Below are 18,338 nucleotides of genomic sequence, written 5' to 3'. Positions count from 1 at the left end.
TGGTGGCTGTCCCTGGGATCCTACACCTTCTGGGCCAGGAGGCGGGATTTGTGGAGCCATTCCTCAGCACTAATGGCCTACAGGCACTACTTCATCTCAGCCTGCAGGCTCCGCTTGGCGTGCTCAGGGCTGCCACTGCAGCCATGTGGGGAGTACAAGCTGCCCTGCACTGGCTTGCCTCCCCTGACCAGAGGCTCTCCACAAGCTGCCCACAGGCCTGGAGCGGCCTGGGCGGGGTGGGATGCCAGCTTGTGCTGTTCACCTGCCCAGAGTGACAGGGGCAGAGTGAAAGCCAGGCGAACTGCCCTGCCCAGCCCTGGCTAGTCTGCCCCTGTGCGAGCTGCTCACCGGCCCAGATCGGCCAGGGCGGGGCAGTGCGGGACCCCTGCCCCCAGCAGCTTGGCGCCTGTGCATGTGCTTGCTGCCCACAGGCCCGCCATCTTTGTCAGGTTAATTTGCATATCACTCTGACTGGCTGGTGGGCGTGGCTGGTGGGCGTGGCTTGAGCATAGCAGAGGGGTGGCAATTTGCATATTTCTCTTTTATTATATAGGATTTTTAAATATATCTTTATTGATTTCAGAGAGGAAGGGAGAGGGAGAAAAAGAATCATCAATGATGACAGATAATCATTGATAGGCTACCTCCTGCATGCCCCCTACAGGGGATCAAGCCCTCAACCTGAGCATGTGCCCTTGACTGGAATCAAACTGGGGATCCTTCAGTCCACAGGCCGACACTCTATCCACTGAGCCAAACCAGCTAGGGCACTAGCGTCTCTTTATTATGGTTAAGGAAAATGTTCAGGTGAATTAAAGCCACCTGATTGTTAAGTAGAGTTTACCAAATTCTGGATTTAATAACATCAAAGTTTATTTCTAATTGCATAGTAATGTGAAAAATATGTCTTCCAAAAGACTTTAAAACAATTTCTAAAAATCATAGTTCATTTTTCTCAAATATCATATTTTTTTCTAAGAAGAGAAGCTAGTGTTTTATTTTTTTTTAAGAAATACTATGCTAAGCCACAAATTTTATAAACATCATTATTAGGAAAATTAATTTGGAATATCAGTGATAAAGGAAATTAAAATGGCAAATATATATTCCTGTGGCAACAATTGGTAGAGGCAGTGAGACTTGAAATTTTGGCTGATAACATGGAAGCAAATGATGTGTATTTCTTAAAGCAGCATTGCCCAAATTAAAATTATTATCTATGACACATAAAAATGATGAATTGTGATCCAGATCCAGTGAATCAGAATATTCAGTAAAAGGACACATGGAATCCATATTTTTAGTAAGTAAGCTAAGTGATTGCTATAATTATAAAAGTTTGGGAGAAACATTCTTAATATATTTCATAAAATTTTAAGGGTAAATAGTAATATTATTCATATGAACTCTTTTGTTCTAAATAAAATACTATAACATTAACTGTATTTTTGCTATTGTTTGACAAATGCATATACCTATATAATCCATAATGTTACCAAAATGTAGAATATTACCATCATCCCAGGAGTTTCTCTAATGCCCTATACAATCAACTTTTGTCCTACATGCATGGAAACAATAGCTACTCTAATTTTTTTCAGCCATACATGAGATTTGCTTATTCATTGATGTCATAAAAATGGAATCAAACAATATTCCTCTTCTGTTTAAGGCTTCTTTCACTCAGCATAAGGATTTTGAGTTTAACCCATGGGGTTGCATACACCAGTAGTTTATTTCTATGTAGTGTTCCATTTTCTTAACATACCAAAATATATGTGTTCATCTTCCTAGTGATACGCATATGGAATTTTTCCAGTTTGGAGTTAATATGAATAAAGCTGCTATCAACATTCTTGTACATGTATTTTGTGGACATATGTTTTCATTTTTCTTGAGTAAATACTTAGGATTGGAATCACAGGGTCATAAGATAGATACAGTTTTAATTTTATAAGCAATTCCAAGACATTTTTCCAAAATGGATGTACCATTTACACTGTCACCAGTAACATGAGCTCATTACTTCATAACTTTCCATCATTTGGTGTGTTTCAGACTTGTATGGCTTTGATTTGCTATATTTTTCTATGGATTATGATAATTTAAATATTATTGAACTATTTTTTAAAAGTTAGGAGGTGAAATACTGCATTATCCAACTACAAATTATTTATCAATATAAATTAATTAACCATCTTAATATTTTTTAACATAATCAGTCAAATTTTACCTCTACTTGGATCAGTTTTGATGATTTCATGGCTCTAGGCAATCAAACATTTATTTTTTTACAAAGTCAAATGTAATAATTTCTTTAAAAGAGTTTACTAGTAATCTGCCCAGCTGGCATTGTTCAGTGGTTGAGCGTAGACCTGTGAACCAGGAGGTCACAGTTCAATTCCTGGTCAGGGCACATGCCTGGGTTGTGAGCTTGATCCCCAGTGTGGGGCACACAGGAGGCAGCTGATCAATGATTCTCTGTCATTGATGTTTCTACCTCTTTCTTCCTCTCTGAAGTCAATAAAAATATATTTTAAAAACAAACAAATAAAAAAGCTTAATCTGTCTAATATTGCTTACATTTTTATTGTATTCAATTGCTGAGAGCTTATCAATTTTATGTGTTACTAAAACACTAATCAATATCTTTATATTTTTGTTATTTTGTTGGTTAAATTCAAAAGATAAATCCTCATTCTTTGCAACTTTTTTCTTCTTTAATGAATTATAGATAGCTATAAACTCCCTCTGCTAAAGAATTTACTCCATTTCATATGTGTTAGTATAAAGGGTATTTCTTTTCATTGATTTCTCAGTAGTTTGAATTGTATTAGTTTAATTTTATTCTTTGATTACAGAGTCAAAGTATGTTTTCCCAAAAGTAGTTAAGATGTTTATTGACACACTTTTTAGTTATCATGAATAACTTTATTTAAAATAATAATAATAAATAATCTAATAGACAATAAAATCTTAAAATTCTAAGTTTTTCTTGTGGCAAAAAAATTGAGAGATTTTACTAATAGTTTATACTAGTACATATTTCTATAATGTATGTATATTGCCTATTTGAAAAAGTTAATTTTCTCATTTTCTTTTCTTTTTTCTCTCCCTTCTTCCCTCTCTCCTAATTACTCTTTATCTTCTATCTCTCTATGATGATGTTAATCTTTTTACTGTAGAATCAATTAAGGACATGTTTATGATATCTATATCTTCTTAATGGTGCTCTACTAGGTCTTTATTTTCAATTTTTAGTATCTAATATGAATATTTCTATATTTGTGCTCATTTTGTTTTTGTGTGTATTTCTATTGAAAATTATCAAACCTTACTTTATCTCTTGGTCTAAATATGTCATTGTTTTGGGAACAACATTTTTTGCACTAACCCAATCTGAGATTGCGTTATAGGAAAATTAAATCTATCTACATATATGTTAGATATGAAATGCTATTAGATATAATAACTATTTAATATAGGCATCCATTTATGTTTGTCATTTATTTTCTATGCTTTGCTTTTCTCTTTAATCTTTCTGATTAAAATTATGTTTCTAGTGTTTTCCTCAGATGTAGTGTTTGTGTGGTATCTCCAAATTGTTGCATATCTGTGTTAATTTTTCTTTCATCTTGACCATAGTTACCTCTGTGGGATAGTGGATAAATCAGTTGCAATCATTTCCTCTCAGTCATCTCTGAATATCCTATCTAATAAAAGAGAAACATGGTAATTGGTGTATGACCACTACCCTTCCCATTGGCTAATCAGCGAGATATGCAAATTAACTGCCAGCCAAGATGGCGGCTGGCAACCAGGCAGCTTGAAACTAACATGAGGCTTGCTTGCTTCAGTGACAGAGGACGCCAACGTTCCCCACCTGCCGCTGCAGGCCTCTGAGCTGAAATTCTAAGCAACTATGTAACAAATATAGAAGCTAAACAAAACCCCAGAAACCTGCTTTACTCCGCCAGGCTTCAGCCAGCAGGATCGCAACATTGTTTCAAATACAGAAGGTAAGCAAAGGCCAGAAACCTACTTTCAGCAGCGGAGGCCTAAGAGCTGGAGCCAAGCCTCAAAGCTAAAGCTGGCCCAGAATAAAAAGAAAAAAAGAAAAAAAGGAGCGGTTGGGAGCTTCAGTCACCCCCAGCCTGAAAACAGCCCTCAGCCCCTCACCCAGACTGGCCAGGCACCCCAGTGGGGAACCCCACCCTGAAGGGGGTGTGACCAGCTGCAAACAGCCATCATCCCCTCACCCAGGCTGGCCAGGCAACCCAGTGGGGACCCCCACCCTGATCCAGGACACGCTTCAGGGCAAACCAGCCGGCACCCACCTATGCACCAGGCCTCTACCCTATATAGTAAAAGGGTAATATGCCTCCTGGCACTGGGATCAGCGTGACAGGAGGCAGCAACACAACCCCCTGATCGCCCTGCGGCTCTGTGTGTGACAGGTGGCGGGGCCACAACCTCCCTATCCGCCCTGCTTTGTTCTTGACAGGGGGCAGCGCCCCAACCCCCTGATCAGCCTTGCTCTGTGCCTGATAGAGGGGAGCTCCCCAACCCCCTGGTCGCCCTGCAGCTCTGTGTGTGACAGGGTGCAGCGCCTCAACCCCCTGATCGGCCCTGCTCTGTGTGTGACAGGGTGCGGAGCCCCAACTCCCCCCCCCACCACGGGCCCTGCTCTGTGTGTGACGGGTAGAGCCATAACCTCCCCATCGCCCCTGCCCTGAGTGTGAGAGTGGCGGCACCCCAACCCCCTGATTGGCCCTTCTCTGTGGGTGATAGAGGGTGGCGCCCCAACCCCCTGATCTGTGCTGCCCTGAGTGTGACAGGGGGTGGGGCCACAACCTCCCCATCGACCCTGCCTTGAGTGTGACAGGGAGCGGTGCCCCATCCCCCCAATCGGCCCTACCCTGAGCATGCCTGAGGGTGGCATCGCAACCTCTCAATCTGCCCTCCTCTGTGCATGACAGGGGGCGGCACCCCAACTCCCCAATCGGCCCTGCTCTGAGCCCGACCAGGGGCTGCACCTAGGGATTGGGCCTGCCCTCTGCCACCCGGGAGCAGGCTTAAGCCAGCAGGTCGTTATCTCCCAAGGGGTCCCAGACTGCGAGAGGGCACAGGCCAGGCTGAGGGACCGCCCCCCCTCAGCCCCGAGTGCACAAATTTTTGTGCACCAGGCCTCTAGTTACTTAATAATTGTCAAACTTAAAATGCCAGGCAAATATTATATACAAGTTACTAACAAGTGTTTTATGCCTGAAAGCATGTAGCTATTTTTTTCTTTGTGATTAGATTTCATTAATTTTACCAGTATATGCTAGGGTTAGTGTTTCATTTGGTTTTGCTTTTAATTTCTTTCTGATCAATTCATTCTGAATTCTCTGACTCTTTCAATTTTAGATTTCGATTTTTCAACTCAGGGAAACTTTCATTAATAATTAACTAGTGCTCTTCTTTTAGCTTTCTTTCATCTGCTCCTAGAATTTTAGATAGATTAGCTATTCTAAATACATTTTCTTTTCTGTTAACATTGCTTCTCACTTGACTAAATTCTTCAGGCTCTTGTACCCCAGCCTGGTTGGGTATTTCCCTAAGAAGTAAATAGAATTAACTCAAATCGAAGGTGGGAGCTCCCAGGTGGAAGTTGTCAGCTCATCACATCCCTCATATGTAGCTAGCCAGGCTTTTCTTTAGGAGAGATCTGAGCAGCAGAGTTCTGTGTCTGCCACAAAGTGGTAAGAAAAACATTTTTATTGTTATCCTGTTTGTTTAAAGAAGCTTAAAAAACATATAGATACTATAATAAGATAAATATTGTTTAACTAAAGGAGGTAAAGAAAATTTTTTTAAAAGACTGAGGTATAAAGAAGACAGAAATTCAGCTCTGAATCATGTATACATTGTGCAAGTGATGCCATTGTAATAAACCTAGTTATGAATAATAGAAAAGGAGCAAAGGCATGCCATTTGTGCAGCTTTGCCAGGATGCCGTTATTCTATTCCCCACAGATCGCTGGGGGAAGGGAATAATAGATAGGGGGGAGAATAGACGCATGCCCAATAAAGCCTGGGTGACATAGGGAAGGTACATGTCTGTCAGTCACACCTGGAAACAGGTCATTGGCCAGAATAGTTGTGGCCACTGCGAGCACAGGAAGGTTTGGAAGATTTACCCCCTAAACAAAGAAGTTTGCTCTCTTGGCGCCCTTTAGGTTCCTCTTGGTTGAATCCTGACTTGTGGGGCCCTCATGCTTCTGCATTTGTCCACACGGCTCATGGACATGTGGACTGCACACAACGGACTAGTGGACTTCAACTAGCCCGGTGCTCTTCTGGACCCCACTCCACCAGGGAAAGGAAATTTTGGTCAGTAAAGCTTCTAGCTTTCCTGAAGGAATGTAATTACATGAAAGTAAAGCTTTCTACCACATCTCATCCTCCCATGGGGGCCTCCAAAAATGCTTATTCTAGTGGTACCTCAAGAACCCCACTCCCACTAGCAATGGATATAGACCATCCATCCATTTCTCCGATAACACAGGAAAGGTCAAATTATTTTAATCGAAGCTTTCTAATACCAACTGAAACTAAGTAATTAGATCACTTAGAAAATTCACTATATCCATAAAGTTAAGATTTGAAATTACTTACATGAATCACAACTTTCCTTGGTGCTATGATCAGACAAAATTTTTTCACCAAAGTATTTATATGTTGGTAGGCTGATTACAAAAGAAGACTAGACTTTGTAATTCCACGAAACCAGTGGTAAAATTGCCATTTTGTTTATTTTTTGCCTTTGGTATTATTTCTCTAAGACTGAATGACAACCCAAACACAGGAGTGCACAGAAAGAAAAGGCTCCAAGGGAAGTGTTCATTTTCTGGTCCAGTAAACAAGAAAAGAGAAAATCAGAGTCACAGAGTCAACCACAGTGGGTTAGATTTCTATTTGTCTTCCTTTCTTTTTCTTTTGTTTGTTTGCTTGTTTATTTGTTTATTTTGTGTGTGTGTTTGTTGTCCTCTCTCATCTCAGCCAACAGTGACTGCTGTGTGGTGCTAGTGCTGGTGCCAGCGCAGTGATGCCCTTAAACTCAGAGGGGTGGGAGCCTTTCTCTCCCACCACAGCATCCATAGTCCCAAGAGCATGGATGCCCCATTGCTTATCTTTGCTCTTTATCCTGATAGCTGGCTCTAGATGTGGACTCAGTCACAGAGAGTGTGTGGCGGAACAGGCAAGTTAGCAAAATGAAGCCCTAGGGAAGCAGAAAGAATGAGGGCAATTGCAGAGAAGAAGGAACTCCAGGACGGAATTTCTTAAAATTGTTTCATTTCCTGGGTTCAGTCCTAAGATGCATTTACATATACCTTTCCCTAAACAGAATACCAATGATTTTTAAAACTGAACTGATACCATCGTAATTAACTAGTTACGAATAACAGGAAAGGAACAAAAGAAAGGCCAGATATTATAGGCATGTTCCCTGCTAAACACTGGGGGAGAGAACCACATAGGGAAGATAGATGCATGCCCAATGAAATGGGGGTGACATAGGAAAAGTACTTGCTTGTCAATCACACCTGGGAGCAGGGATGGTTGGCTAGAATAAGCACAGCCACTACAAGCACAGGACGATTTGAAACACATAATCTGCTGAACGAAGGAGCCCGGGCTCTTGTGCGTTCAGAACTCTTGGGACACTTGTTGCGTGGAATGAACTTCCTTGGCTTTCTTACATTTGCCCATATGGCCCACGGCCATGTGGACCCCACACACAATGGACTACTGGACCACTGCTAGCCTGATGCTGGACTGGACCTGGCTCCACATGGAATAGAAACACTGGACACAGGCTCTGATTTTAGCTCTACTGATACCCCAGCTACACTTCTTCTAAGACTGGACTAAGCAAAACGAGACTTTGGAAACCCAGGGGTGTAATTCCACGGAAATAAAGCTTTCTATTATATCACATCCTCCCATGTGAGTCCCAGAAAATTTCTTTTCTAGAGATATCATAAGAACTTTGCCCCAGGCAGTAACAGGGGGAGATGAGGCCTGCTCCCCTCCTGATAACAGAATTATAGAAAAAAAAAATCACCATCCAGGAACAGACTTCCCACTGAGAGGTGTGTATGTAAAACAGTTCCAAATGGCACTAAAACATTTTTTTTAAAGCTACAAAGTTATAATTATACAGATGAATAACTCCTAGAGATCTTCCATATACTATAGTGCCTATAGTTAATAATAATAACGTATTATCTATCTATATAAAAGCCTACGTAACCATTACAACTGGATGACTGGCCAGTAGCTATAATGTGCACTGACCACCAGGGGGGCAGATGCTCAATACAGGAGCTGCCCCCTGGTGGTCAGTGTGTTCTCACAGCCAACCTCCCATGGTCCCTCCTCCCAGCCAGCTGACCCAGATCGGCCAGGCAGAGGGACCCCACCCATGCACGAATTCGTGCATTGGGCCTCTAGTACTCTTAAAATTTTGCTAAGAGAGTAGAACAGGGGTGGGCAACTTTTTGACTCAAGGGCCACAGTGGGTTCTTAAACTGGACCGGAGGGCCGGAACAAAAGCATGGATGGAGTGTTTGTGTGAACTAATATAAATTCAAAGTAAACATCATTACATAAAAGGGTACGGTCTTTTTTTTTTTTTTTAGTTTTATTCATTTCAAACGGGCCGGATCCGGTCCGCGGGCCGTAGTTTGCCCACGGCTGTAGTAGAACCTATATTAAGGGGTCTTATCACACACACACACACACACACACACACACACAACACACACACACACACATACAGAGGGCAGGAGGAGATTTATGAAGGTAATGGATATTGGTTTGACATAGATTGTGGTGATAGTTTCATAGGCATTTGCTAATTTCCAAACTCATAAAGTTGTACATATTAAATTTGTAGAGCATTTTTGTGTCAATTATACCTCAATAAAGTGGTAATAAAAACTGAGGTCCATAATGAAATTCAGCCCTCAGAGAAGGCCAAAGCCAACAAGGTGTATTGTAGATATTAAGCAAATAAAAATCAGCATTTTATGTTAGGATTCAAACAAGAACAAGATACTTATGTCATAATACTCAAAATGTCCAGGATACAATCCAAACTTACTGAGCACAAGAAGAATCAGAAAAGTCTCACTCACAAGATAATACAATAAGATAAATAAAAAGTAAAATAAAATAAAAAAATTCAAATCCAAAATAATGCACATGTTGATGCTATAGATAAAAACATTAAAGCAGCTATTGCATCCGTTCTCCAAGAAGTAAGGAAAGTGAAAATAGACAGTTTAAAGCAGTAAAATAAAATGTACAAAGATAAATAAAGTGGAAATATTTGCACTGCAATATACAATAACCACAATAAGAAATTCACTGGGTGAGCTCAATTAGCATAATGAACATACTGGGGAAAATATCATTGAAGTTGAAGTTTGACAATTTAAACAAAAGAGGGAAAAATAATACTTTTAAAAAAGAATGGCAAAAATTTACAGAGCCTTAGCCACCAATGGGAAAAACTAAAAAAGTTTAATATTTATAGCTTAAAGCTTCTATAAGGAAAGGAGACCAAGTGTGGAACAGGAAAAAAAAATTGAAGAAATATAGTTGAAAGCTTCTAAATATAAAGACATACAGTTACATATTTAAGAAGCTGAGAACATTCCAAACAGGTAAAACTCAAACTAACCCATGTCAGCCACATGATAATGAAACTATTGAAAACTAAAGTCTACGAAAATGCTTGATAGCTGCTAGAGAAAATTCACACATTACTTACAGGGAAACAACTACATAAATGACTGAGGATTTCTTATTAAAAACCATGAAGGTCTGAAGGCCAGAATAAAGTGAGGGGGAAAACATGTTCATGTTTTTTAACTTTTTTTTTTATATAAAGTATAAAGACTGTTGATTCAATTGCAATAAAAATATACTTAAGGAGTTATATTCCACAGGACTGTCGGGGACTGGCAGACCAGGCTCCCCTGGCGGGGCAGCCTCTACTAGCACTGAAATCTCTCCCAGGCAGTCGTCTCTGCTGCAGAGACCATGCCATCTTAAAGGGGAGAGCGCCTGTAATCAGCCCAGCCTTACCTTCACCCAGGGAGGCTTTGGATACCACCCAGGACTCTATAGCCGCAACGCCCAGGAACCAGCTGCTTCGGCTGCAAACCCATGAACATCAAGACTCCAGCCTCCTTGGCTGCAGGCACCTAAAAACTTTGTCCAGGGGGAGACAAGGTGGCGGCCGAATAAGCAGATGGGTCCTGTGCCTTCTCACAGAGCAGATAGAAGAAACAGCTAAATAGAATAACATCCACCCAAAATTGGCAAATTAAACATAGCTGGTGAGGCAATCGTGGATGGAAAGGTCAGAGATCACCTGGAGAGAGGTGGGATCTGGCATCCGGGCTGGAGGGAGAAATGCATGCAGCTGGGACTAGAGTCTCAGAGGGGGACTGTGCTGCACCAAATCTGCGTCTCTTGGGGTCAGTGTAGCTCTCGAATGTAGAAAGGTGTCCACAGGGCTGCTGGCAGCGGGGGATTCTATATCTAAGCCCACAGCCATGGGAGGCTACACCCATAAAGGCAGCCTGAAGTTCTACACCAGCTATGCAGTGCCGGGAGAAAGACGACGTGAGGTGGTGCAGTTGCTCTGTCTTTATAATTTCCATGCTTTTATTTGCTAAACTCAGTGTATAGGATCTTTCAATTAAAAACACTCACTGAGGCTGTGGTGCAGGGGAAGGTGCTTTTTGTGGAAACTGGGGAGCAGAATAGGGAGAGACAATCAGGAAGCCAGCTCTGGGGCAGTCTGTCCCTCCCGCCCTGAGCAGACATTTTTCTCCTGAAGACCAGGCTCCTCCTGGCAGTGCAGCCGCACCCAGTCTTGAGTGTGGCGAGGAAAGGAAGATTCTAAATACCCAAAGGGAGCCCTGGGGGACTGGGTTGCGGGGCCATTTTGTCCTGGGAACTAATACAGAAACACCACCACCTGGGGCCCGTGTCAGAAATACACACTTGTGTAAACACACTGAAAGGAGGCAGATTGATCCTCCTGCTTGAAAACAAGGTTGTGGCTATGACACAGAGGAGCGGTGGGTAACTGGGAACTTAAACACTGTGCTGACTACCTGACAGGGAACTGAGAGCTGGCAGGCAGAACAGTAGAGAGGGGTCTTAAACCAACCCCCATGGGACATTAAATACTCAGCTAAAGCAAATGAGCTTCACTACTTCATTTTTTATTTTTTATCTTTTACTTAAGAAACTAAATTTTTTTCACTTTATTTTATTTTTATTATTATTTTTATTTATTACTAGAGTCCCGGTGCACAAAAATTTGTGCACTCAAGGGGGAGGGGGGTCCCTCAGCCCGGCCTGTGCCCTCTCGCAGTCTGGGACCACTCAGGAGATAACGACCTGCTGGCTTAGGCCTGCTCCCAGGTGGCAGAGGGCAAGCCCAATCCCTAGGTGCAGCCTCTGGTCGGGCTCAGAGCAGGGCCAACTGGGGAGTCGGGACGCCGCCGCCTGTCATGCACAGAGCAGGGCAGATTGGGAGGTTGCGATGCCACCCTCAGTCACGCTCAGGGTAGGGCTGATTGGGGGGTTGGGGCACTGCACCCTGTCACACTCAAGGCAGGGTCGATGGGGAGGTTGCGGCGCCACCCACTGTCACGCAAAGAGCACAGCCCATCAGAGGGGTTGGGGCTCCGTACCCTGTCACGCACAGAGCAGGGCCGATTAGGGGGTTGAGGAGCTCCCCCCTGTCACTCACAGAGTAGGGCCAATAGGGGAGTTGGGGCACCGCCCCCTGTCACACACAGAGCAGGGCGGATCAGGGGGTTTGGGCATTGCCCCCTGTCACGCTGATCCTGGTGCCGGGAGGCATATTACCCTTTTACTGTATAGAATAGAGGCCTGGTTCACAGGTGGGGCCGGCTGGTTTTCCCTGAAGGGTGTCCTGGATCAGGGTGGGGGTCCCTACTGGGGTGCCTGGCCAGCCTGGATGAGGGGATGATGGCTGTTTGCAGCTGGTCACACCCCCTTCAGGGTAGGGGTCCCCACTGGGGTGCCTGGCCAGTCTGGGTGAGGGGCTGAGAGCTGTTTTCAGGCTGGCGGGTGACTGAAGCTCCCAACCACTCCTTTTTTTCCTTTTTTTTTTTTTTTTATTCTGGGCCAGCTTAAGCTCTGAGGCTTGGCTCCAGCTCTTAAGCCTCCGCTCCTGAAAGCAGGTATCTGGTTTGTTTGGGTTCTATAATCGAAACACTGTTTCAACTCCAGCTCTGAGATCCCGGCTCACTGAAAGCAGGTTTCTGGGGTTTTGTTTAGCTTCTATATTTGTAACAATGTTTCAAACTGCAAGCTCAGAGGCCAGCAAGGCAGGCGGGAAACGTTGGAGTTCTCCGTCACTGAAGCAAGCAAGCCTCATGTTCGCTTCAAGCTGCCTGGCTGCTGGCCGCCATCTTGGCTGGCCGTTAATTTGCATATCGCCCTGATTAGCCAATGGGAAGGGTAAAAGATGTATGGCTAATTACCATGTTTCTCTTTTATTAGATAGGATTATTATTTTTACCTTTCTTTTTAATTTTTATTAGTGTTATGCATTCTAGTTTTCTTTTTATATTTTTATAATTATTTTATTCTATCTCATTTTTTTTCCTTTATGCCAACACTTTCTTCCTCACTTTTCCCTTTTTCATCCTGTTTCTCTTCTCCTGTTCCTGCTTTAGTTTTTCTCTATACTTTCTTTTTACTACTTGTTAAAAATTGATCTTCTTTATCTGCTTTATTGACACATTACTATTAAAGTAGTCTCTGGAGAGAGAACCAAGATGGCGGCATAGGTTAACGCCGGAGTTTGGTGCTTTGAACAACTACTTCAAAAGTGAAACCAAAAAACGGAAGGGACATCACCCAGAACCACAGGAACGCTGGCTGAGTGGAAGTCCTACAACTAGGAGGAAAGAGAAACGCATACGGACACTCAGAGGAGGCTCAGTGCTGAAGTCAAATTCTGAGGTGCGGAGTGCGCGGAGCGGGCTGGCGGCGGAGGGCGCGGTTGGCGTTTTCAATTGGGAGGGAGTCGCAGACTCTGAGCTCCAGATACGGGCGAGTCTTTAGGGACCCAGACTCAAACGGGAGAAGCGGGACTGTCTGGCTTCGGTCAGAGCGAGTGCAGCTTTCTCTCCGAGCTTTGCAGCCGGGGTTGGGACTCAGAGAGGCAGAGCCCCTGGGGACAGGACTGAGAGCCGCCATAACTGCTCTCTCCAACCCACCCTGTTGATCCTGTTCGACCCGCCCCGCCCAAACCCTGCACAGAGGCATTTGCCGGATAGCCTCAGGCAAAGGCTATATTAGCACCTCGCTAGAGGACAGAAGTTCTCTCACTGCTGACACAGCTGATTCTCATAGCCACTTGGCCTGGAGGTCAAACCCTCCCTGGAATTAGCTACAACAATCAAGATTTAACTATAAGACTTCGAACAAAGACCGCTAGGGGGTGCACCAAGGAAGCATAACAAAATGCGGAGACAAAGAAACAGGACAAAATTGTCAATGGAAGATATAGAGTTCAGAACCACACTTTTAAGGTCTCTCAAGAACTGTTTAGAAGCCGCTGATAAACTTAATGAGATCTACAAGAAAACTAATGAGACCGTTGATGTTATATTGGGGAACCAACTAGAAATTAAGCATACACGGGCTGAAATAACGAATATTATACAGACTCCCGACAGCAGACCAGAGGAGCGCAAGAATCAAGTCAATGATTTGAAATGCGAGGAAGCAAAAAACACCCAACCGGAAAAGCAAAATGAAAAAAGAATCCAAAAATGCGAGGATAGTGTAAGGAGCCTCTGGGACAGCTTCAAGCATACCAACATCAGAATTATAGGGGTGCCAGAAGATGAGAGAGAGAAAGATATTGAAAACCTATTTGAAGAAATAATGACAGAAAACTTCCCCTTCCTGGTGAAAGAAATAGACTTCCAAGTCCAGGAAGCGCAGAGAACCCCAAACAAAAGGAATCCAAAGAGGACCACACCAAGACACATCATAATTAAAATGCCAACAGCAAAAGATAAAGAGAGAATCTTAAAAACAGCAAGAGAAAGAAACTCAGTTACCTACAAGGGAATACCCATACGACTGTCAGCTGATTTCTCAACAGAAACTTTGCAGGCCAGAAGGGAGTGGCAAGAAATATTCAAAGTGATGAATACCAAGAACCTACAACCAAGATTACTTTATCCAGCAAAGCTATCATTCAGAATTGAAGGTCAGATAAAGAGCTTCACAGATAAGGAAAAGCTAAAGGAGTTCATCACCACCAAACCAGGATTATATGAAATGCTGAAAGGTATCCTTTAAGAAGAGGAAGAGGAAGAAAAAGAGGTAAAGATACAAATTATGAACAACAAATATGCATCTATCAACAAGTGAATCTAAGAATCAAGTGAATAAATAATCTGATGAACAGAATGAACTGTTGATTATAATAGAATCAGGGACATAGAAAGGGAATGGACTGACTATTCCTGGGGGGGAAGGGGTGTGGGAGATGCGGGAAGAGACTGGACAAAAATCGTGCACCTATGGATGAGGACAGTGGGTGGGGAGTGAGGTCGGAGGGTGGGGTGGGAACTGGGAGAAGGGGAGTTATGGGGGGGAAAAAAAGAGGAAGAAATGTAATAATCTGAACAATAAAGATTTAATTAAAAAAATATAACAAACAAATAAATAAATAAATAAAATACAAAAAAAAAATAAAATAAAATAAAAATAAATAAATAAAAATAAAGTAGTCTCTGTTAGCCTACTCATATACCTAATTTCCCGTCCCCTGCTCCAAGTCCATGCACATTTCTCTTCTCTTTCTTCACTAGCCATTTTTTTTCTTTTCATTCTTGATGTTGTTGTTTGTTTGATTGTTTGTTAGTGTGTTTTTTATTTATTTATTTATTTTATCCTTTTGTTTTCCTTCTCGTCGTTTGTTCTCTTCTTCTAATAGCTTAATTAGTTTCAATCACCAACTCAGGCCTATCTGCTCTCTATTCTCCTTTTCTAAAAATAGATGAATACATAGATAGATAGATATATTAAAGAAAAGGAATAATTTATACATATATATTTATATATTTTTTAAATTTTATCTATAGTATATCTTTTTATATCTATTTTTTATTATTTGTAATTATTATTTTCTACTATATTTTTGAGTATTTTGTTTTTTACTTTTCTCCTTATACATTCATTCCCTTTCTACCTCCTCTATACTGAATCATAGCCATTTCCCCATTCATTCAATTCCTTTACCTTACCTTCTGTAAATAAGCTCTGCCTCTTCAGATTCAGCTTCCTTCCTTCTTTTCTGGGTGATTGTTGCTTGCATTTTTTGCATTAGTTGTTGGTATTTTGAAGTTTTTTCCCATATACATTTATTAATAGTGTTTCTCTACTTGCTGTTATGCTAAATTATTTAGTAAATGAAACAGTAAACAGTTGATGGTAAGATATATTCTTATAATATTTGTTTGTTATTTTAACTATTATTTACATTAAAACTGGTTATTGAATTTACTTCAGAGTTTTGCTTTGCCACAACATTTTAAACTTGTCTTAACTGATGTCAATGTAGATTCATTTTTACATTAATACATAACAAATAGATACAGAAACAGTTATAAATACACTTTATACACAGTTAGCACATATGCATTTATTGCTACCTCTGTTCACTAGAAGGTTTAGAAGCACCTCAATAGCAACCCGCACATCAAGTACTAAGACCTTGGTTTCTAAATATCATTTGTTGATAAAGGAAACCAAAATTCCTCAGAAAAATAGTTGATTCTAAACCTGGAGTAGAAAAAATACAAGACAATCCTGTATAATTTTGCATTATCAAAGGGTAAGAAGGGCCCTGACCAATGTGACTCAGTTGATTGGTCATTGTCCTGTGCACCAAAAAGTTTCTGGTTCGATTCCAAGTTGCTGGTTCGATTCCAAGTTGCTGGTTCTATTCCCTGCCTGGGCACAAGCCTAGATTGTGGGCTCAGGGATCATGCAGGAAGCAGCTGATAGATGTTTAGCTCTCACATTGATGTTTCTATCTCTTTCTCCCTCACCCACCCTCTCTCTCTCAAAATCGATTATATATATACTAGAGGCCCGGTGCACAAAAATTTGTGCACTGGGGGGGGGGGGGAGGGTCCCTCAGCCCGGCCTGTGCCCTCTCGCAGTCTGGGACCCCTCGGGAGGTAATGACCTGCTGGCTTAGGCCTGCTCCCAGGTGGCAGAGGGCAGGCCCAATCCCTAGGTGCAGCCCCTGGTCGGTCTCAGAACAGGGCTGAATGGGGAGTTGGGGCGCCGCCATCCTGTCATGCACAGAGCAGGGTGGATTGGGAGGCTGCGATGCCACCCCCTGTCACACTCAGGGCAGCACAGATCAGGGAGTTGGGGCACCGCCCCCGTCACACTCAAGGCAGGGTCGATGGGGAGGTTGTGGCACCACTCCCTGTCATGCACAGAGCAGGGCCAATCAGGGGGTTGGGTTGCTGTCCCCTGTCACTCACAGAGCAGGGCCCATTAGGGGGGTTGGGGCTCCGTACCCTGTCACGCACAGAGCGGAGTCGATCAGGGGGTTGTGGCGCCACCCTCTATCACCCACAGAGCAGGGCTGATCAGGGGGTTGGGGCACCGCCACTGTCACACTCAGGGCAGGGCCGATGGGGAGGTTATGGCTCTACCCCATCACACACAGAGCAGGGCCCATGGGGGGAGGAGGGGTTGGGGCGCCACACCCTGTCACACACAGAGCAGGGCCGATAAGGGGGTTGGGGAGCTCCCCCCTATCAGGCACAGAGCGGGGCCAATCAGGGGGTTGGGGTGCCGCACCCTGTCACACACAGAGCTGCAGGGTGATCAGGGGGTTTGGGCACTGCCCCCTGTCACGCTGATCCTGGTGCCGGGAGGCCTCTCAGCTCCCCTGATCCCGTTGCTGAGAGGCATATTACCCTTTTACTATATTGGATAGAGGCCTGGTGCATGGGTGGGGACCAGCTATTTTGCCCTGAAGGGTGTCCTGGATCAGGGTGGTGGTCCCCACTGGGGTGCCTGGCCAGCCTGGATGAGGGGATGATGGCTGTTTGCAGCTGGTCACACACCCTTCAGGGTGGGTGTCCCCACTGGGGTGACTGGCCAGTCTGGGTGAGGGGCTGAGGGCTGAAGCTCCCAACTGCTCCTTTCTTTTCTTTTTCTTTTTTATTCTGGGCCAGCTTTAGCTCTGGCTCCAGCTCTGAGGCCTCTGCTGCTGAAAGCAGGTATCTGGTTTGTTTGGGTTCTATAATCAAAACACTGTATCAACTCCAGCTCTGAGATCCCGGCTCACTGAAAGCAGGTTTCTGGGGTTTTGTTTAGCTTCTGTATTTTTTACAATGTTTCAAACTGCAAGCTTAGAAGCCAGCAAGGCCGGCGTGGAAAGTTGGATTCCTCCGTCACTGAATCAAGCGAGCCTCATGTTCGCTTCAAGCTGCCTGGCTGCCGGCCGCCATCTTGGCTGGCAGTTAATTTGCATATCGCCCTGATTAGCCAATGGGAAGGGTAGTGGTCGTATGCTAATTACCATGTTTTTCTTTTATTAGATAGGAGATATATAGATAGATAGATAGATAGATAGATAGATAGATAGATAGATAGATAGGTAGATAGATGATAGATAGATAGATATAGATATAGATATAGATATAGATATAGATATAGATATAGATATAGATATAGATATAGATATAGATATAGATATAGATATATTAAGAAAGGATGAGAAAGAAACAGAAGGATGAAAGTATGTTAGAGGAACACAGGTGCAAAACAAAAGACCTCCAATGACCAAAGCTAAAATAATTTTGGCAACAAAATAAATAATGACAATATTGGGTTATAAACAATAAAATAAAATAAATATCTAAGCCCACATTTATATAACTAAATGATTAAATTTAAAAAGGAACACAGAAGAGGTATATTTTATTTCCAGAATAATTCCAAATAATAAAGGTAGAAGGAATAAAAATAGTAAAGGATCACCTTTAGAAAACCACAGTAGTAATTGTTGAATGCAAAATCTACTGATGAATGCTGAAATTAATGAACATTTTAACAGCCTCACAGATTATTGATTGTGATGGTTTAATTTATCTCCATAAATATTTTTATATTCCTCCCTCTATGAGTGAAGTTTAACTTTGTCCCTCTTTTTTTATTATTATATACAGTTTTATTGATTTCAG

The sequence above is a fragment of the Myotis myotis genome, unplaced genomic scaffold (genome assembly GCF_014108235.1).
Source record: "Myotis myotis isolate mMyoMyo1 unplaced genomic scaffold, mMyoMyo1.p scaffold_m19_p_3, whole genome shotgun sequence".
NCBI classification, from domain to species: Eukaryota; Metazoa; Chordata; class Mammalia; order Chiroptera; family Vespertilionidae; genus Myotis; species Myotis myotis.
The sequence above is the reverse complement of the archived record's forward strand: the minus strand, read 5'-3'. Positions refer to the sequence as shown.